The sequence below is a fragment of the Schistocerca americana genome, chromosome 8 (genome assembly GCF_021461395.2).
Source record: "Schistocerca americana isolate TAMUIC-IGC-003095 chromosome 8, iqSchAmer2.1, whole genome shotgun sequence".
In the NCBI taxonomy this organism is placed as follows: domain Eukaryota; kingdom Metazoa; phylum Arthropoda; class Insecta; order Orthoptera; family Acrididae; genus Schistocerca; species Schistocerca americana.
In genome coordinates this window covers 446557189-446579797 of record NC_060126.1, presented here as the reverse complement: position 1 = coordinate 446579797, position 22609 = coordinate 446557189, and the positions used below count along the sequence as shown (strand labels likewise).

The window sequence follows — 22609 nt, the reverse complement described above, 5'->3', positions numbered from 1 at the left end:
TAGTTTGTGTATTTAGTGTAGCTTTTGTTTATTGCTAGCGCGTAATTGTAGAGAGAATCTCCTTTGTAGTTGTAGCCTTTCATTGTTGTACAGTAAAACAGTTGTGGCATGCATATAGATTTGCACCAAGTATTTCGCAGCTGTAATTAACTAGATATTATTTTCAGTGTTATGTTAATGTGTTCTCTTATTTTTGCTCTTCAAATTGTGTTTTTCTGTGTTGTCGTGTGAAATACTGTGACAATAATGGCGTGTGAAAAACGTAATACTAGGCTCCAAAGTAAACTGAGAAATGACAGTGAAAATGAGAGCAGTGTGTTAGCGCCACCGAGTAATGAATTAACTGATGTTCAAAGTAGTAATTTGGTAATTGTGCATAGGGAAATGGAGCGGGCGGCAAACAATGGCGTGGACAGTGAAACAATTAGTGAAGAGGGAAGCATTATCGATCGATCGGTCGGCAACAGCTCGCCTCAGGAATCCGAAATGACAGGACACAATTTCGCAAATACTGTAGATTCAGGTTTTGGGTCATCACCGTTTTCTCAAATAAGTCAAGACACATTTTCTGCTTGTCAAAATGTGAATGTTGTCGGTGCAAATGCACTGCCGAAAAGCGTAGAGAAACAGATTCCAGACACTAATACATTATTATTGCAATTAATGCAACAAATGGAACAAAATCAGAGACAAACACAGCAACAGTTAGACACAGTGGAACAAAATCTAAAAAAGTTAGACACAGTGGAACAAAATCTCAAAAAGTTAGACACAATGGAACAAAATCTTCAAAAGTTAGACACCACACTTGAACAAACACGTGAAGATTTAACTAGTGAGTTACATAACATTGAATCGAAATGTCAAAAAGTCTGTAATGACGTAAAAACACAAATTTGTGAGCATTTTCAACCTATTTTTTCGCGGCATGAAAATGCATTACAGAATCACGAAGCAGCCATAAAAGAACTGCAAATTATTGTTCATGAAAATCATGAGACCTTGCAAGCTAAATTTGACTCAGTTGCATCTACCGATTCGGTTACGCAACTTGCAAAAACTCAGGATAACTTAACGGACACAGTAGATTCGATTTCAACACAAATGGACACTCTGAAACTTGGTTCAGAAAAACACACTGAGGAAATGTGTTCATTATCAGAGAAAGTAGTTCAACTTTCGGATCAGCTAAATAATTTATCTACGAAGGTAGATGATAATCTGAATGACGCAAAACCGGTAGTCTTTAATGACACAGAACAGAGCGAACAAATTAGGAAACTGAAACAAAATCTGAATCAAATTGATACGCAACACCAAAGAGAAATCCGGGAAGTACAAGATCAGCTGACACAGGTAATACAAGAATTACGTATTTCAGAAGACACTCGCGCTCCAACACGGGAAGAGGAACTTAGAAATACGCAAAAGCCACAAAATAATAACACAGGGCATTTCGGTAATTATGAAAGAAATTGGCAAGGTACACCGAATTTTGAGATGGAACGGCCGACACGACCTAACAATGACCGATATGCGACTCGCCGACATGATGATTTTGACTATAAGCTGTTCATTACTACACGTAAATTCAAAACATTTAAGAATTCTGGCAACGACATTCATCCACAAGCATGGCTCCATCAATTCTCTCATTGTTTTCCTCCCAACTGGACGTTGGAACACAGATTAGAATTTATGTGTGGCTACTTAGAGAATGAACCAGCTGTAAGAATGCGATCGGTCATTCACGATTGCCACAGTGAAGGAGAATTTTACCATGCCTTCCTCTCAGCATATTGGTCTCAAGCCACACAAGACCGCGTAAAACATGGCATCATAATGATGAAACATTTCGAACAATCTGAATTCTCCAGTCTTGTGAAATATTTTGAAGACATGTTGCATAAGAATCAATATCTATCAAACCCATACAGCCCCTCAGAACTCATCCGCATTTGCTTACTCAAATTGCCTGAACATTTACGACATATTATTTTAGCAGGACGCTGCAAAGATGACATTGAAGCATTTCAGGGTCTGTTACAAGAACTGGAAATTGACACTGACAATCGGGGAACGCGGAAACAGGAGCACAACAATTACAGGTCATATCTGTCACAATTCCACGATGAAAGAAATAATAACTGGACACGACAAGGCTATTCTCACAACACATATCGTGACCAAAACAGACACCACCCGTATGACAACCGTTGGCAGAGTAGTAATAATTACAGAGAAAGATCGCATTTCCGTAGTAATGACTATCACAGAGACAATCAGAGAAACAGACAATATGGGAACCAAAACAATTATTATCAAGGGAGGCAGAATAACTTCAGACGCAACAGTTCAGCGCGCAGTTACGATTCAGGGAGAAATTCTCCACCACTTAACCGACAAGAAAGACTCTACAGAAACTACCGACAAAACGACAGACCTGAATTCCATCAGAACTGGCGGGATTTAAACAGGGCAGGGCCCTCTCGGCAAGGCGAATTTGTAGAAGTTAGGTCTCCTAATCCCAATAACAACGCGCGCCAACAAAGAGACAGACAATGACTCGCGCCGCAGGCACCCACGTGCGCCGGCTGGCTCAGAGAAAAATAACATAGACGCTAACCTTGAGAAAAATTCCAGTATTCTTTGCCGACGTATACCGCATGACAATTGCATTCAAGTTCAAACTCTGAGTACTATGAAGAGTAAAGGTTTACACCAGGTTTCACATGTAAAACCATTTATTGAGAGATAATCTGCTTTTTAACTTTGTCTTTGCCATAAAACGTTTCACTTCACGTTACTAGTATGCTTTAGAAACTGTTACCATGCAACAATGTTTGAAGTTCAATATCCAGTCAAGAACCAAGAGAAATTATTTAAACAGAAATTACGAATGCATTGTTATAGTGAACAGACGACACAGTGTTGTATTTGTACATTCTTGCTTGTTTGTTGCACGATTACGTAACGACTATAAGGCTCACATACTTAGAACATTTACCAGTACTGCTAATGAGATTTTAAGGCAACATTTTGGTTGACCTGAAAATACATTCCGGATTTAAAGTACCTTCTGAGAGATACCAGATGACACAGAGGTTAGTTTAAGTGACAACTACACGGTTTTATCACGACGCTACTAATGAGTGACAATTTACAATGTTGCTTTTGCGGTGTATCTGTTTTATATCTGCACAGTTTTTCTGAATTCTTCTGGAAAGTAAAACAGGTTTTAGTAGTAACTTTTGTGGTATAGCTACAATGAGACTGCCTTTTCCGTAGCACAACAATACGTTACAGCACAGTACTTTCTTCATCACAACAATAAGCGTAATAACTACGATATCTATACACAAAGCATTTCACTTTTGTGTATCATGAGGTAAGTACATTGACTTTAGCAGAACTTTGCTTACAGAGGACGATAACTACGACAGTTCCACAGAATTATCTTACAGCAAGACGCGCATTTAGCGCTACAGGACACGCATTTGAGTGATTAATCTTATACTTAAAACACTTATTTTCAAAGATTTTTTAATTACAAAGAAAGTTTTCCGTGATACATTTCATTCCATTGCTGTAATTTGTAACACCTGAGGGTATAATTACATTTATCCTCAGGGGGGTACACGCTTACTTTGTGTACCATGTGTGTGGCAACCACAAGGAACCCTAGCTAATATGGTATTTGCTTATACAACTTTACACGTCGGTACCATATTTCTCTAACACAGAATTACACAGCTATCTGATTATTTAACTGAGAGAGACAAACATTTATTTTACTACATCAGTGACACATGTTTACGCAATTATACAGTTGGATAACTTCACACTTATGAAACTGTATTTTGTCTGTACTTTGTAAACTGTTCATATTTTTTCGGAATCATTGTGATACTATGAGAGCTTTGAATGATGTATTTGGTATGAGATCATGATTTTTAAAGTACGTTTGAGGTAGATGACACTATTGAAATGAGCAGAGAATTTTTTTTTACGTTTTGAAATTATTGGAGGAAGTTACGACGATTTTAAGATTTGACTGAAGTGTTATGATGTTATTATTACGACGACGATGTGTACTATGCTGTTGAGGTATGTTTATGATAAATAAGCTGATGCTATATGAGGAATCTGATTATGCTATGTAGCTATTATAATGAAATATTGAAGACGTGTTGATGAATATGAATATGTATATGTGTAATAAGGTAAGGAATAAGGAGTAGGGGTTAGGGACTCTGATTTATGAAAAGGTTGTTGGAAACCAAGAATCGTACTTTAAGAGTTATGAAATGTGTGTGTATATGCATGAATGTATCACAATGCCACTGAAAATTTTTTTTGGACACTGTTATATTTATAGGGTTTTGTTTCTACAGATTTGCAACGCTAATTCTTGACCCGTGAAATATTTTTATATGAGACTACCACGGTAGCAGAATCTCCTGTCGTAAATATTTCCGTACGAAAGTTAAGTGACCACCTGCACGTAATGCGTCGCGGGCACCCAGCTGTGTCAGACGCCTGGAGAAAAAGCCATTATTGCGAGCCCTTTTCAGCGGTACAGGTAGAAAAAAAAAGGGGACGTGGGACGTGTCAAACACCTGGAGAACAAGCCATTAGGGTGTGCCTTTCATCGCTAATGCGACACCCTCGTTACTTGAAAACATATGATTACTCGCACTTTGTGCTAATTACTGAAATGCTTATGAATTGATGGGAAATATTCGTACATCTGCACACCTGATTATGACAAGTGTCTTTCTCCGAGAGTTGAGTGCTACTGACTTACGAAATGCCACATGACTATTGAATGATATTTTTATGCTTTGCTTTTCATAGTTGCTTATTTCATTTGACATCTGTTTTCCAGCTGTGTTGCAGCATTGCTTTTATAAAATAAAATGCATTTGCTAATGTGAACACTTTCTGTCAACAGATCTATTAAATAATTATTTTATGATCCACATTCTTTAAAAAAGGAGCACTTGGAAAGGAAAGAACAATAAGAAGGAACTAGTAACTGCATTCATAATTTTCTTCTCAAGTAATTGGTAACTTTTTGGTAGAATAACTTCTTGTGGTGCACCACTTTAATTACTTAGACATTAAGATGTGATTATACATTTGCCTTATCTGCATTGTTATCTTTAGTGTACTATTTTTTCTACTTGAGCTATGTCATGTTTCGATATAAGCTGCTGTTTGCCAGGCATAGTGCTACTGAACTTTAATTTGTGTTACTCTGCTAAGCCAGATTTTTTTTTTTTTTTTTTGCTGCACAGTGCCCTATATGAGTTGTAATATTGCAATTGGTTTGGCATTTGTATTTTTGTCATTGATGTTTGTGTTAATTGTTTTGTGCTGCTGCATTGCCTCGTCCCTTAGTTTAGCATCTGAGCTCAGTAGATTTAAGTTAGCTTAAGAGGGGGTAGACTATATGAGAAACTGACTATGGAGAATAGGTAAAGAATGCATTGCGAAGTTATATAAAAAGGATTTGGGCCCAAATGAGTATTGTACAATCAGAAATAATTATTTTGAAAGAAATATGAACAGAATACAGAAAGCATGCTTGGATAAGATTTTTTTGGTGGAAGCAAAGGTTGAAATAAGACGAAAGATCTATAGAATGAAGTTTTGGGATGGACTGCAGTACCAAATGTTACACTGAAAACGAACCCTGTCCTTTCCTTTTGTGTTATCCCACTATGTGTTTGTGTACCCTTGTGTATTTGTTTTCTTCCTGTCTCTGTGTAATTTCATAGAATTTTTTTCTTCTTTTAATATTAAGCTACATTCACTATGATGAGGAATACTGTTATCCTCAAATGTAATTGGCATTAATAATATGTTATTTACTTTGTAAAGATGTTAGACATTAATTCCGTTCTGTTTAATGCTCATGTGTGAAGTTAATGTTTCGAAAACTATTCTCATTATTTTATGTATGTACTTATGTCACTATTTTTTTAACACTGATGTATATGTTTATTTCTATTCTTTTGTAAAGCCTGTACTACAAATGTTATCTGTATTGTTATGTTCTTTAATGATGTGTTCTGTACCTTTGTTATTGTATTCTCATGTTATAAAATTGTAATTGACACCAGTTTATCAAATTAAGTTACATTTCACTGCACACGTTTCTGTTGGTCATAGTATATGGACAATATGTGAGAAGTTGGGACTGTTAGTGTTTGCACGTGTGTTTATAATTCAGCAAGGGACTGGATAACAGCATTGCTGGTTCTAAGGACAATTCCAGAAACTTTGTGAGTGCACAAGTGGTGGTTTATGGACTTGCTATATTATCCGCAAGACTCTTCAATGGTGATTGTGCACCTGCACAGTCACAACAGATGGCTGCTGGCTATTTCTACAAGGACTGCAGTGGGTCTGCACCTCTGGTGGCCCACCAATACCATTATCTCTACAAGGACTGCAGTGGGTCTGCACCTCTGGTGGCCCACCAATACTGTAATCTCTACCAGGACTACAGTGGGTCTGCTCTGTGATGACTTACCTACCAATACTCTTCAAAACTTCGAATGACTCTGCTGTGGGTTTGCTCCATTGTGGCCCATTACCCGTCAGCATGTCAAGAGCCAGCACTGTCTTTCCGTTGGAAGGACAACACTACTTCTTCAAGACTGCATGGAAATCCACTACTTCTGTGTGCATTTTCTTTTACTGCTCAGACTTTGAGAAAAACACTGCAATTTTACTGTGATGAATCAGGACTGTCTTTATGGACTGTGAGAAATTTTTAGCTTTTGACCAACATTGTATCAATAAGTGTGTGCATTTGATTTCTTTGTTATTGTAATTATGAAAAATTTTTGTCAAATCTGTATTGGCCAGTGCCCAACACCATTTGTAAAAATTTTTTGTGGGGAGCATGGGGGCTATGTAAGTAGGCTGTTTATGTTTTCTCTAGGTAAGTAGGCTGTTTATGTTTTCTCTATGTAAGTAGGCTGTTTAGGTTTTTTATTGGTAGCGCCACCTCTGTATGACAATCACTGGCTGTGCTGTGGGCAGTCTGTGTCTGCTTTGCATTGTTGTAATACTCGCCATTGTAGTGTTAGGCAGCTGGCTGTGAACAGCGCGTAGCGTTGAGCAGTTGGAGGTGAGCCGCCAGCAGTGGTGGATGTGGAGAGAGAGATGGCGGAGTTTTGTAATTTGTCATGAACTGCTATATTTATATATGATGATATCAAGGTAAATACATTGTTTGTTTTCTATTAATATCTTTCATTTGCTAACTATCCCTATCAGTAGTTAGTGCCTTCAGTAGTTTGAATCTTTTATTTAGCTGGCAGTAGTGGCGCTCGCTGTATTGCAGTAGCTTGAGTGGCGAAGATTTTTGTGAGGTAAGTGATTTGTGAAAGGTATAGTTTAATGTTAGTCAGGGCCCATTCTTTTGTAGGGAATTTTGAAAGTCAGATTGCGTTGCGCTAAAAATATTGTATGTCAGGTTAAGCACAGTCATATATAAATTGTTCAAAGGGGACGTTTCAACTTTCGCCAAAACCTCTGAGTCAGTAAATAAATTTTAAAAAAAAAAGAAAAAAAAAAGAAAGGTGGAAGACGAGCTTTTTTTTTTCTCCGCCCCGAGTTTCGACCACTGCATTTTCATACATTATCCAACGAAGTAAATACAAATTCCGTATTGTTCATCTTCGAATGTAGCAGAATTTCAATGTACTACGAAAATCCGACTGGCAAGACTGTTTAGGATGTTTGTCAATATGGCCAACTCTACGTTCTGAATTTTTTCCTACCAGTGAGAAGAGATGGTTGCTAATAGGAACCTGATGAAATGTGAATCACATGCAGTATTCTCTTCACCATAAGAATAATCGAATGTAAACATTTTGCCATGTATTCTTTCGCATTTGCTGCTATCTCATTTAAATCCTGTCTGCCTAATAAACTACGAAACTAGAGTGAGACAACAGCAAACGCGGAAGAACATACGTATCGTGTCATGTTTATATTCGTATTATTCTTATGCCTAATGTGATACAGTCAGAAATGAAGCACGGCAACTGATTAAATTTTTAAATCTAAGATGACTCTAATTTCTGTGCAGAATTTGATGTACTAAAGAAGCGGCCGCAAAGATTTTCAAACGGAGAAAAATTTTCGCCGAACTCTCGTTCAGAACATGTTCTATCACACGCAGTCTATTATTTGGTCCTTGTTGATCATTATCAAAGAAAGCAGCAGTGTAAGTAACAACAAATAGCAGTATCTTGCCGTTGTTTAGCTAATGAGATGATTCCTCTCTTTTTAAGCGGCGGTAGCGCGCACAAAAGCAATCCGTGCCGCGAGCGGCGACAGGCCGTAAACACGCACTATCAGAATGCGACAAACAATGCATGACACAGTACAGTAATGCATTTTCAGCTTAGGATGATGTGAACACCTATAACAAAGAAAACGGCACTTATCAGATCAAAGCAAAATAAGCAATCGATTCAAACCAGACAGAGCACGTGAAAAAGGAAGGGTACTCGTATAAATACGGACGGAGCGCCTGACGCATAGCAATGGCTACCTGTTAAAGCTTAACTGCTAAGCTTACGACTCTAACCAAACTACTGTCGCTGTATCGTCATTCATTCGACGTAAATTGTGTCTCATATTACAATGGACCAACTTTGTTTCGATTTGGAGGTGCGGCCTACAACTTTTCTCTCCCCTTGAATTTCGAGTCGCAAATTTCAGGTGCGGCTTAGATTCGGGAAATTTTTTTTCCTTTATTTCGAGTCTCATTTTTCAGGTGCGGCTTAGATTCGAGTGCGGCTTAGATTCGAGTAAATACGGTAAGTCGAAACAAGGCCCTGGGAGTAGACAACATTACATTAGAACTACTGACAGCCTTGAGAGAGCCAGTCCTGACAAAACTCTACCGTCTGGTGAGCAAGATGTATGAGACAGGCAAAATACCCTCAGACTTCAAGAAGAATATAATACTTCCAATCCCAAAGAAAGCAGGTGTTGACAGATGTGAAAATTACTGAACTATCAGTTTAATAAGTCACGGCTGCAAAATACTAATGCGAATTCTTTACAGACGAATGGAAAAACTAGTAGAAGCCGACCTCGGGGAAGATCAGTTTGGATTCCGAAGAAATATTGGAACACGTGAGGCAATACTGACCTTACGACATATCTTAGAAGAAAGGTTAAGGAAAGGCAAACCTACATTTCTAGCATTTGTAGACTTAGAGAAAGCCTTTGACAATGTTGACTGGAATACTCTCTTTCAAATTCTGAAGGTGGCAGGGGTAAAATACAGGGAGCGAAAGGTTATTTACAATTTGTACAGAAACCAGATGGCACTTATAAAGAGTCAAGGGACATGAAAGAGAAGCAGTGGTTGGGAAGGGAGTGAGACAGGGTCGTAGCCTCTCCCCGATGTTATTCAATCTGTATATAGAGCAAGCAGTGGAGGAAACAAAAGAAAAATTCGGAGTAGGTATTAAAATCCATGGAGAAGAAATAAAAACTTTGAGGTTCGCCGATGACATTGTAATTCTGTCAGAGACAGCTAAGGATTTGGAAGAGCAGTTGAACGGAATGGACAGTGTCATGAAAGGAGGGTATAAGATGAACATCAACAAAAGCAAAACGAGGATAATGGAATGTAGGCAAATTAAGTCGGGTGATGCTGAGAGAATTAGATTAGGAAATGAGACACTGAAAGTAGTAAAGGAGTTTTGCTATTTGGGGAGCAAAATAGCTGATGATGGTCGAAGTAGAGAGGATATAAAATGTAGACTGGCAATGGCAAGGAAAGCGTTTCTGAAGAAGAGAAATTTGTTAACATCGAGTATAGACTTAAGTGCCAGGAAGTCGTTTCTGAATGTATTTGTATGGGGTGTAGCCATGTATGGAAGTGAAACATGGACGATAAATAGTTTGAACAAGAAGAGAATAGAAGCTTTTGAAACGTGGTGCTACAGAAGAATGCTGAAGATTAGATGGGTAGATCACATAACTAATGAGGAGGTATTGAATAGGACTGGGGAGAAGAGAAGTTTATGGCACAACTTGACTAGAAGAAGGGATCGGTTGGTAGGACAGGTTCTGAGGCATCAAGGGATCACCAATTTAGTATTGGAGGGCAGCGTGGAGGGTAAAAATCATAGAGGGAGACCAAGAGATGAATACACCAAGCAGATTCAGTAGGATGTAGGTTGCAGCAGGTACTGGGAATGAAGAACCTTGCACAGGATAGAGTAGCGTGGAGAGCTGCATCAAACCAGTCTCAGGACTGGAGACCACAACAATAACAACAACAACAACAACAATGTTAAATCACTGATAAATAGACATCAGTATGAACAATTAATTTTTCAAATTGCTATAGTTAAGCCATAAAATATTAAAGATGCTGTTCAGCATATATTCCCTCTTGTGAATAAAGTTTTCTGCACTAATTAATTCTTTCAGTTTTAATCCTTACACACACACACACAAACGCAACTTGCACACACATCTGCAGTCTCAGAGAGCTGTGTATGTGTGTCTACTGCTGACAAAGGCCTTAATGGCCGAAAGCTTTAATTGTGTGAATCTCTTTATTGTGCCTATCGCGACTCAGCATCTCCGCTATATGGTGAATAGCAACTTTCCTTCTCTAATATCACTCATTAACATCTACACTGATGAGCCAAAACATTATGACCACCTGCTTAATAGTATGTTTGTCGATCTTTGGAACAAAATACATCAGTGATTCTGTATATCAGGCATACGACAGTTTGTTGGTAGGTTTGTGGAGGTATCTGGCATTGATGTCTGTGCACACATCATGTAACTCACATAGATACCGCACCACTGATTTGTGTACGTGGTGATGGCGCCCAATAGTGACCAAGATGGATTCCATAGGATTTACATCAGGTAATTTGGGTCACCGGGACATCAACGCGAGTTCACTATAATGCTCCTCAAACCAATGCAGCACAGTTCTGGCTCCGAGATATGGGCAATTATACTGCTCGAAGATGACATCATTGTCAGGGAAGACATCAAGTTTGAAGGGATGCAGCTGGTTCACAGCCGTCAGCATGTCTTCGGTTACTACCATAGGTCCCATACAAGCGCAGGAGAATGTCCACACAGGATTCTCCCACAGCATAGTACTGCTGCTACCAGTCTGCATCCGTTGTGCACAGCACGTTTTGAGTCACCACTCATCTCGATGATAGTAATTGTGGAGATGACCATCGACCTAGTATAGCAAACATGTGATTCACCCAAAGAGCTGACAAGTTTCCACTGATTGACAGTGGAATCCGGATAGTCCCAGGCCCACTGCAATTGTAATTGTTGATGTAGTTGGGTCAACACGTGAACATATAGGAGTGGTCTGCTGCGAAGCTCCATGTTCAATAATGTACAATGAACGGTGTGCTCAAAAACACGTTGCGTGTGCATCAGTATTGTTCTCTTTCGGCAGAGATTCCATAGATCACCATCTATCCTACTTTACAGAGCAGACAAGCCTCCAAACCCCACATTCGGTGAAGAGTCATGGACATCCAACCATTTAATGCCTAGTGGTAGTTTCATTGTCCTTCAACCTCTTTCTGTAGATGCTTAAAACAGTAGTACACAAAAATTTGACCAGCTTCACCGTTTTCGAGATATTCGTTCACAGGCTCTGTGTAATAAAGATCCGCCCTTTGTCAAAGTCTCTTGCCTCAATGGATTTTCCCATTTGCAGCACATATCTTCGCTAGAGTGATCCCCTGCCTGTGTCTGCTGCACTTACATACTTTTGTTAACGCTTCACATGTTCCCAATGCCACCAGGTGACATCCAATGTCGCAGTGGAAAATGGTAATAATGTTTCAGCTGATCAGTGTATACGGTGATGCACCCAAAAAGAGAGAGATTCAGCGGCTTTATTGTGACGTTAAGTATGAGTGACAAAAGTAAGTTTTGAAAAGACTAAATTTTGGTACTAAGTATGGTACAAGTTCAATGTAAAAAGTACACAAAAGCATCATTGAATTTGATTTAATATTTTGTTGTTCACTTTAATCCTTTCCCGGTGGAAGAACAGTATTATTTCACCAGTGTGTGGGGAATTTGCCTCTAAGCCAGATACAGCTAACACTGAGAAAGTAATTTTTCCAGCTGCACCCAAGTGTTGGATCCTTCGATTAAGGATCAAGTTAGGATCTGGGGCCATGTCATGAGATGAGCCAATGGCACAAAGGAGTTCCTCCTCTGTAAATGGTCATTATATGTCCCTGAACAGGGTACAGTAAAGAGCTGGAAGGTGTCCTTTGTCCAAGTGCCTGAAAGTGGTAGGTCACCGTAAACTGAATCACAAAATGTTCCACGTACGCCTGAGAGGAGGAAAAGTCACAGTAAGGCAGCAGCAGCCAGCTGAGGCAGACATAACGACACGGAAGTAACCGATTTTGTGACTTTTATGAGTTACTAGCCATGAGTGAATTTTATAATATCATCTGTTTGCTTTAATAGTTTAGTTTCTTCAGTTTCTGCATGTTAATTTAATATCTGATAGCCACAGTTCTTGCATTTCTGTTTGTGTTGGAAAGCAAATAGGTTTCGTGACATATCACAAGTTCCTAATCAGGGGAATATTATTTAGTTTCATCCGAGTGTTTCGGTAGTTAGGTTTTTGAATCTCTGCATATTAATCTAATTTATATCTAAAAACAAAGATGATGTAACTTACCAAGCGAAAGTGTTGGCATGTTGATAGACACACAAACAAACACAAACACACACACACAAAATTCAAGCTTTCGCAATTTAATAGACACAGTTCCTGTGTTTTCATTACTGTCTACAGTAGAGTTCCGCAGCACATGCCAATAGTATGTTTATCTGGGTAGTTTAGTTTTCCATGGTCTTTAGTACAGATAGGGACTGTGATGGTTGTGTGCAGATGTGAGCCGAGTTGGTGACACTTCGCTCTCAGCTCCAGGCTGTGATGGCTTCGGTTACACAGCTTGAGGATGCAGTGGATGGGCATCACTGTAGTGGGTGGGCTGTGGGAATCCAATGTCCGAGTCCTCCGATCGGTCCTCACTGGTGGCCAACCCAGTTACTGCTCACACTGAGGTTGACCCCCCTCACCTGTGATTGAGTGGGAGATTGCCCCGGGGCATAGCAGGGGGCTGCACATGAGGCCTCCCTCATTAGTCTGACAAACAGGTTCCACGTGCTGTCTGTGGCTGACACGTCGCTCAGGTAGATGCTGTCACATGTCCTGTTTCAGAGGAAACCACTCAGCATGCAAAATCCGGACAACCACATCAGCCTGCAAAATCCGGACAACCACAGAGGATGGGATTATTGATATTTGGGAGCTCCAGTGTTGGGCACATTATGGGGCCCCTTATGGACATGGCCTGCCAATAAGGGGAAGGAAGCCAATGTGTACTCTGTGTGCATACCGGTTGGAGTCATAGAAGACGTGGAATGGGTCCTCGCAGATGCCATGAAGAACACAGGGTGCAGCCAACAGCAGATGGTGGCTCCGTCGGTACCAATGATGTGTGTTACTTTGGATCGGAAGAGATTCTCTCTGGTTTCAAGTGGCTAACAGAAATGGTAAAGGCTGCCAGTCTTGCTTGCGAGATGAAAGCAGAGCTGACCATTTGCAGCGTAGTAGACAGGACGGATTGCTAACCCCTGATACAGAGCCAAGTGGAGTGTCTGAATCAGAGGCTCAGACAGTTCTGCAACTGTGTAGGCTGGAGATTCCCCAACTTGCGCCAAAGGGTGGTTGGAATTTGGGTTCCACTGAAAAGGTCAAGAGGCGGCTACACAGGTACCAGGGGCTGTGTGGCATGGACTGGGCAGTTTTTTACGAGAGGGTCTCGGAAAACACAAGAAGGGCTTCAGTCAGAAAGGCTGCAGCCCGAACACAGGAAGAACGTAGACACAAGAACCATTGGTCTGTAACAGTTGTAAACTGTCATATCTGTGTTAGGAAAGTACCAGAGCTCCAAGCGCTAATAAAAAGCACTGATGCTCAAATCGTTATAGGCACTAAAAGCTGGCTGAAACTGGAGATAAGCTCAGCCAAAATTTTCACAAAGAACCTAACGGTGTTCAAAATTGATAGGCTAATCACAGTTGGAGGTGGCATGTTTGTTGCTGTTAGAAGTAGATAGTTTTTGTGGGTTAGTATGAGCAGAGGTCATTGTTGGCAATCAGAATATAATAATTGGATCCTTCTACCGACCTCCCAATTCAGATGATACAAAAGCTGAAAGGTTCAAAGAAACTTGAGTTTCCAGAATGAGATTTTCACTCTGCAGCGGAGTGTGCGCTGATATGAAACTTCCTGACAGATTAAAACTGTGTGCCCGACCGAGACTCGAACTCCGGACCTTTGCCTTTCGCGGGCAAGTGCTCTACCATCTGAGCTACCGAACCACGACTCATGCCCAGTCCTCACAGCTTTACTTCTGCCAGTATCTCGTCTCCTACCTTCTCCTACCTTCCGTCCGTAGTTCGAGTCTCGGTCGAGCACACAGTTTTAATCTGCCAGGAAGTTTCAAACTTGAGTTTGATTTCATACACATACCCGACACATATGATTATAGTTGGTGGTGGCTTTAATTTACCCTCAATATATTGGCAAAAATACATGTTTAATTCTAGAGGTCCGCATAAAACATCATCTGAAATTGTGTTAAATGCATTCTCTGAAAATTATTTCAGGCAGTTAGTTCATGAGCCCATGCGAATAGTAAACGGTTGTGAAACTACACTTGACCTCCTAGCAACAAATAATCCCAAGTTAATAATGAGCATCAAAATGGATACAGGGATTAGAGAACACTGGGTTATTGTAGCAAGACTGAATATTGTAACCCCCAAACCCTCCAAAAATAAATGAAAAATATACCTATTCAAAAAAGCAGATAAAAATTCACTTGATCCCTTGCTGAGAGACAATCTTCACTCCTTCCAAATTAACAATATAAGTGTAGACCAGATGTGGCTTGAATTCAAAGGAATAGTATCGGCAGCAATTGCGAGATTTATACCAAATAAATTAACAAACGACGGAGCTGATCCTCCTTGGTACACAAAACGGGTCAGAACACTATTGCAGAAACAACGAAACAAACATTCCAAATTCAAACAGACACAAAATCCCCAAGACTGGTGATCTTATACAGAAGCTCGAAATTTAGCATGGACTTCAGTGCAAGATGCTTGTAATAGTTTCCATAACGATACTTTGTCTCAAAACCTGACAGAAAATCCAAAGAGATTCTGGTCATTGTGAAGTTTCTAGCGGCAGGACATACTCAAAGCCTTCTCTGTACAATGGCAATGGAGATACTATCGAATACAGTGCTGCCAAAGCATAGTTACTACACACATCCTTCCGAAATGACTTCAAAAAGAAGACAATGTTCCATAAATTGAATCAACAACAGCTGCCAACATGAGTAACATAGAAGTGTGTGTGTGTGTGTGTGTGTGTGTGTGTGTGTGTGTGTGTGTGTGTATGTGTGTGTGTGTGTGTGGTTTGAGGTTTTCGGGCGCTAAACAGCGTGGTCATCAGCGCCCAAACATAGAAGTAAATGTCCTGGGAGTAGTGAAGCAACTCAAATCACTTAATAAAAACAAGTCTTCTGGTCCAGACAGTATACCAATTAGGTTCCTTTCAGAGTACACTTATGCAATAACTCCATGCTTAACAATCACATACAACAGTTCACTCAACGAAGAAGCCGTACCCAAAGACTGGAAAGTTGCACAGGTCACACCAACATTCAAGGAAGGTAGTAGAAGTAATCCACTAAAATACAGGCTCATGTCATTAATGTTGATGTGCAGCAGGATTTTGGAACATATATTGTGTTCGAACATTATGAATTACCTCAAAGAAAATGGTCTACTGACACACAGTCAACGTGAATTTAGAAAACATCGTTCTTGTGGAACACAACTAGCTCTTTCCTTGCATGAAGTGATGAGTGCTACTGACAACAGATATCAGATTGATTCCGTATGTCTGGATTATAGATTGATTGCGTATGACTGGATTTCTGGAAGGCTTTTCACACTGTACCACACAAGCAACTTATAGTGAAATTGCGTGCTTATGGAATATCGTCTCAGTTATGCGACTGGATTCGTGATTTCCTGTCAGAGAGGTAACGGTTCGTGGTAACTGATGGAAAGTCATCGAGTAAAACAGAAGTGAAATGATAGTTAAATGGACACCCTAGCTGCAAACAGGCGTTGACGTACTTCAGTGGGGACATGTTGAAAATGTGTGCCCCGACCGGGACTTGAACCCGGGATCTCCTGCTTACATGGCAGACGCTCTATCCACCTGAGCCATCGTGGGCACAGAGGATAGTGCGTCTGCAGGGACTTATCCATTGCACGTTCCCCGTCAGATCCACATTCCCAACATGTCCACACCACCACATTCGTAGTGCGCCTAATAGATGTTTGCCCACCATACTCATTACTCGTGGCAGATTAATCTACCAAGTCCCGTACGAGTTCAGGCATAGCGTGTGCGTTCGCACAAGAAGGTCAATGGCCAGGAAGCCATATTTTAACTATATATGATGGTAGTATCTGTTCCCGAAAGAACAGTTACCGTGGATGACCATGCAGCTCTGCTACAAATGAAATGATAATTAAATGGACACCCTAGCTGCAAACAGGCGTTGATGTACTTCAGTGGGGACATGCTGAAAATGTGTGCCCCGACCGGGACTCGAACCTGGGATCTCCTGCTTACATGGCAGATGCTCTATCCATCTGAGCCATCGCGGGCACAGAGGATAGTGCGTCTGCAGGGACTTATCCCTTGCACGTTCCCCGTGAGATCCACATTCCCAACATGTCCACACCACTACATTTGTAGTGCGCCTAATAGATGTTCGCCCATCATACTCATTACTCGTGGCAGATTAATCTACCAAGTTCCGTACGAGTTCGGGCATAGCATGTGCGTTCGCACAAGAATGTGCAAGGGATAAGTCCCTGCAGACGCACTATCCTCTGTGCCCGCGATGGCTCAGATGGATAGAGCGTCTGCCATGTAAGCAGGAGATCCCTGGTTCGAGTCCCGGTCGGTGCACACATTTTCAACATGTCCCCACCGAAGTACATCAACGCCTGTTTGCAGCTAGGGTGTTCATTTAATTTTCATTTCATTTCTAGCACAGCTGCATGGTCATCCACGGTAACTGTTCTTTCGGGAACAGATACTACCGTCATATATAGTTAAAACAGAAGTGATTTCTGGCATTCCCCAAAGTAGTGACATTGGCCTTTTGCTCTTCCTTATCTATATAAACAATTTGGGAGACAATCTGAGCAGCCGTCTTAGGCTGCTTGCAGATGACGCTGTCGTTTATTGACTAATAAAGTCATCAGAAGATCAAAACAAATTGTAGAACCATTTAGAAAAAGTATTTGTATGGTGCAAAAATAGAGAATTGACCCTAAATAACGAAAAGTGTGAGGTCATCCACACGAGTGCTAAAAGGAATCCGTTAACCTTTGTTTACACGATAAATCGGCCAAATCTAAAGGCCATAAGTTCATCCAAATACCTAGGAATTACAATTACAAACAACAAATTGGGAGGAACACATAGAAAATGTTGTGGGGAAGGCTAACCAAAGATTGCATTTTACTGACAGGACACTTAAAAAACATAACAGATCTACTAAGGAGACTGCCTACCCTACACTTGTCCGTCCTCTTTTAGAGTACTACTGCACGGTGTGGGATCCTTACCAGACAGGATTGAGGTAGTACATTGCAAAAGTTCAAAAAAGGACAACATATTTTGCACTATCGCGAAATAGGGGAGAGAGTGTCACTGACATGATACAGGATATGGGGTGGGCATCATTAAAACAAATGCGTTTTTCTTTCCTGCAGAATCTTCTCATGAAATTCCAGTCACCAACTTTCTCCTCCGAACGTGAAAATATTTCGTTGACACCAACTTACATAGCGAAAAACGATCACCATGATAAAAAAAGGGGAATCAGAGCTCGTATGGAAAGATATAGGTGTTCATTCTTTCCGCGCGGTATACGAGATTGGAATAATAGAGAATTGTGAACGTGGTTCGATGAACCCTCTGCCAGGCACTTAAATGTGATTTGCAGAGTACCCATGTAAACGTAGATGTAGATCATTCTGAGCATTCTTATTTCTGTGTTTGCTTAAAAAAACAGTATCTTGCGAGAAGGCGCTCTAAGATTATGAAACTGATCACTGTCAGAGAGCTCATCGGTGGTCTCCTATTGACACCACTGGAATGCAGAGGCCGAAGTAGCAAATCACAATCCATTGTCTTCACTTGCCATATATGCCTTGAGTAGGGTGTTGTAATGGGATATATGACTGCTGCACCTGCCAGAATCTCCTCCACCTTTGATTTCTTCATTATTTTTTCTTTTAAACTTTTAAAGGTTTCACAGGTCTGCACAGACTTTTCTAATTTGAGACTAGGAACGGTAGAAGTGAAGGTGGCTCTTCAGCCTGCAACCCACGCTTCCTCCAGCTGCTGGACAAAGTTAGGTTGTGTGTACACACATCTCCCAGAGGAGAGTTACGGAGACTGAGTCCTTCAATCCAAGAACGGAATGGAAAAGGAATGCTTCTCCAGCTGTTCATGGGGAATTGGGGCACCTCAGTGTTGGTCAGAGAGGAACGGTAAGATGGTACACTTAGCCTCAGATCGAGGGGCTTTCACGACTGTGTAGCAATTGGTTCATGTCATCTGGATTGGCACAAGGTTTTTTCCACAACTGTTGTGAAACTGATTGTCGTAATAATAATAATGATAATAATAATAATAACCTATACTAATAATAAAACTAAAACTGTCGTATCTGTCTGAATACGCTAATCTCCAAAACTGCACCTACAACACTTTCGCTATTATGGGCGGCTATAGACACAGCATGACTCAATATGTCTGCAGGGGCTTCCAACAATTTTTCGGTCCATGTCATGCCAAGTTGCTGCACTACACCAAGAGAAAGGAGATCCAACACACAATTTGGAGGAATGCCAAGACTTTTGCCACATCAGTGTATATGTATCTGAAACATTAACATTGGTCATGGACAGGAAAAGTGCACCAGAAAGTAACTAGAAAATGGAGAGAAGAATCATCAGAAAAATGCTAGTGCCCAATAAAACAGAAGAAGACTACAAACTGCATGGCAGACAAGAGACCAAACAGACAGTACAGGACATGGAGACATGTTGACCGAAATTTTATGGGCGTATCAAGAGTATGCTGGACACCAGCAAACTACACATATCTAGGAGTACACAGAAAACATTAAGAATACGAAATGGATTGCCACAGCCATGTACAAAATGACAGAAAGGCATTCAAGCACAAAGTACTCAAGTGGAAAGCGAACCAAGGTGTAACTTGATTGGATGATTCAGATGAAAGAAGAACAGCACCTGATAATAATGTGAAGACATTTGTATTTTTTTGTCAATGAACTACAATAACTGATCAAAGATTTTGTGTTCTTGGATTGTCTGTACCTTCTTGTAAATAGGACACACTGGCATATGGCAGGTGTGCCTGTCCTTACAGATGGCAAGTTGTGGCATGGACACAAGGTCTTCCATCATGCTGAGTATGTCTGCAATTCCCACAGGCTGGTTCACTGGTACATCAAGATGATGTATGTCCCACACACACGTACTTATAGCACCATATAGTGGTGGTACATAGGACCTGATATCACCATAAAAATAGTTGAAGAGTGGAAATGTTAAATGTTCTAAGTGCCGGCATTTTTCACAAAATGGGTTTCCAGTGCTACTATGTTCTCGGTACTCTGTTGCTTGTCCCTAGACTTGCTCCAAGTGTCAAATTATGGAGAAAATGTTTCAAACATTCTTACCAAATGGTGCAAACTTTGAAAAAAGCTGTGCTTCTCAATGGAGTTCCAACTGCCATGCGCCGAGGTCTCATGCATTTAGCCTGAGACGATTCAACTAGATGACAATTTTTGGTGAATTGACACACCTTTTTGAGCTGCAACAGAGATTTTGCAACTAAAGAGAAATGATGAAAGGTTAGGACAGCCTTTGTTCCACAACGGATTATTGTGTCAGTTACAACTATGAACCCATTCCAAGTAAATCCAGTGCACCCAACTGACTTTATTTCAAAGCTGCTGCTGAAACACTGTTGCCAATGCAGGGGTGTGTGACCACATTGTCTCATACTCAACCATCTCAAATAGCTATATAAGAATACTTATTCTGAAATGGAAGTATGAAAATATGTCCAAGTATTCAAACAAGGAAAGAACATGTAAGTCATGTCATACTTCATCTGAAAGACCAGTCATGTTTATCAGTTGCAACACAAAGACCTGTTAAGAATGTTGCAATTTCTTTCTCAACAGCATAGGGAGTTTTACAGTAAACTCGGGGACATCTGATCCCAAGAATGGAAGAAACAGAAGCCAATACTGAGAGATATTTACTTGAATTTAATTTTGTTATTCTCTTATCAAAAAATTTAAAAGAAAGTAGAAATGGTTGTTTTGAGTACAGTTCCAGCAGTTAAAATATTAGTGCTGCATTTTTGTATTTGTATTATCACAACTAAAATGTTGTGCCTCTGTATTAACAGCATTTTCAACAAAGACTTTCTTACTGCCACTTAGAATCAGTCAGTTTCATGGAATGGGACTTCAATAATTCTTAATAAATTATTCGTTTTTCATTTGTCTCATTATTTTTTACAGAGATGAGGTAGACACCATAATTGCATGGTATCAGAATACTTTCTCAATTTTGGATACAAATAAGGTATGTACAATAAGCATACACTGTTTTCTGATTCCCCTGATTTAGCACTCAATTTTTTCCATTTCCACACTTCAATTATCTTCACCTTTTCTGGGAGCATGGCCTCCTCAAATGATCCCTTGTCATTTCTATTATCCTATTGTCCCAGCTGAATATGGCGGATGAACTGTGCCCCCTGCCATTACAGGGTGCCATATAGTTCTTCATCTGCTTGTATTCTAAATCAAGTCCCAGTGAAAAATAATGCCTTGTCATTTGTTTAAAGTGCTATGAGGAATAAAAGAAACTGGAATAGCGATCACAGAAGTACACGAAAGTAACACTCAAGACACAGGGGATAAGGAGGGAGCCTTGCCATGTCTTGTTCAACACTGCCACCTCTTCAAACTTATCTTTGATATGTTCCATGAAGAACTGAGATCCGGTCATTAGAAATGTCTCACCATCAGTTCTAGTGCAGACTAGGTACTGTGGTGAATACAGTTCTGCACGTCAATACCACTGTCCCTACTACTATAGCGTAAACAAGTGTAGGAAAACTTTGGGGCTATACTGGTGAGCATCTTAGTGAGAAATCCGATCTGAAGAGATTGCCAGGATCTCATGACCACCAGCTTGCGTAAGTTTGAGTAGCTTCATGGCAGACTGTCTGCTTGGTGCCTTTTACTCCAACCAGGAGCTCACTCTATGGGCGCCACCAAGTCACAACCACAACCACCTGTCGTGGTAAGTGTTTTGTGAGAAACAATGTCTCATTGTGGAAGGGCACCACAACCTTTGCACGTTTTGCATCACAGATACCAGCAGTGCAATCCCTACATTGCCGAGGGAAAGAAGGCGCTACAAGTGTGCAAATATATGGCAAATCGCCCAACAATGGGCTAGCTACCGCATTAGGTGTTGGATCGAGCAGTGAGGCAGTTCACCTAGAAGTGCCAGTCCCTGCACAATCTGCATTTAAGAGACACTTGGAAACAATGACCAACAGAACTGGGTAGGGACTACACAGAAGTTGAGAAACATAGGGAGTCATGTAAGACAGCACAAGAATAAACCACGGTAAGACCTAGGTGAGAGTCGGGTTGTCGCCAGGAGAGTGGGCAAAGGTAGAGCGAGCCGGGAAAAAGAAGCGACAGGCATTGAAGTACACACGATAAAGACTACTACAGCACCTCTACGCACTGTGCTCACCATTCATGGACCCACAAAAGAGTCGCGTGCCTCCTGAGGAGCATTATATCAGGAGATTTGTAGACAGAAGCTACCACACCATCTTACCCATAAACAGAAGCCTCAGGGCATGGAATTTCATCATCAGATGCTTAACAGGTTTAATTATGGCAGATCAAAGTTGATATTCAATAACCAACCATGCAGATACATATCTGTAACAACTTGATTCTGAGGCAAACTATATTTATGCATTTTAGCTTCCTAGATACAGTTTTCCAACTGAAGTAATAAGAGCAGATGACGTTCATCTTACAACCCAGACCTGGCCTTATGTAATCTTTTTCTTATCCCAAAAGTGAAAAAAACCACCTGATGGCATTTGTATTTGATCATAAGAAGCAGCTGTGTGTTTCTCAAGTATTCCTAAACAAGTTTCCCACTAAACACACATAAAGAACCTTCACTAAGTGAAGACTATTATTGGTGCTTACACCTTGAGGAAAAGTATTTTGAAATAGTGTGACAACATACTTTCAGAAAAAAAATGGAAATTTTCCATTAC

General features: G+C 40.5%; 1 protein-coding gene and 2 non-coding genes across 5 annotated transcripts in view; all 3 read right to left on the bottom strand.

The window, feature by feature from the left end:
* The window catches only part of LOC124544766 (zinc finger protein 420-like), a 165936-nt gene that overhangs the window by 42442 nt on the left and 100885 nt on the right, over window positions 1-22609 (bottom strand). The window lies entirely within an intron of this gene.
* On the bottom strand, window positions 16320-16394 carry Trnat-ugu. The gene has a single exon. It is a non-coding gene; the product is annotated as a tRNA-Thr (tRNA).
* Trnat-ugu lies at window positions 16760-16834 on the bottom strand. The gene has a single exon. It is a non-coding gene; the product is annotated as a tRNA-Thr (tRNA).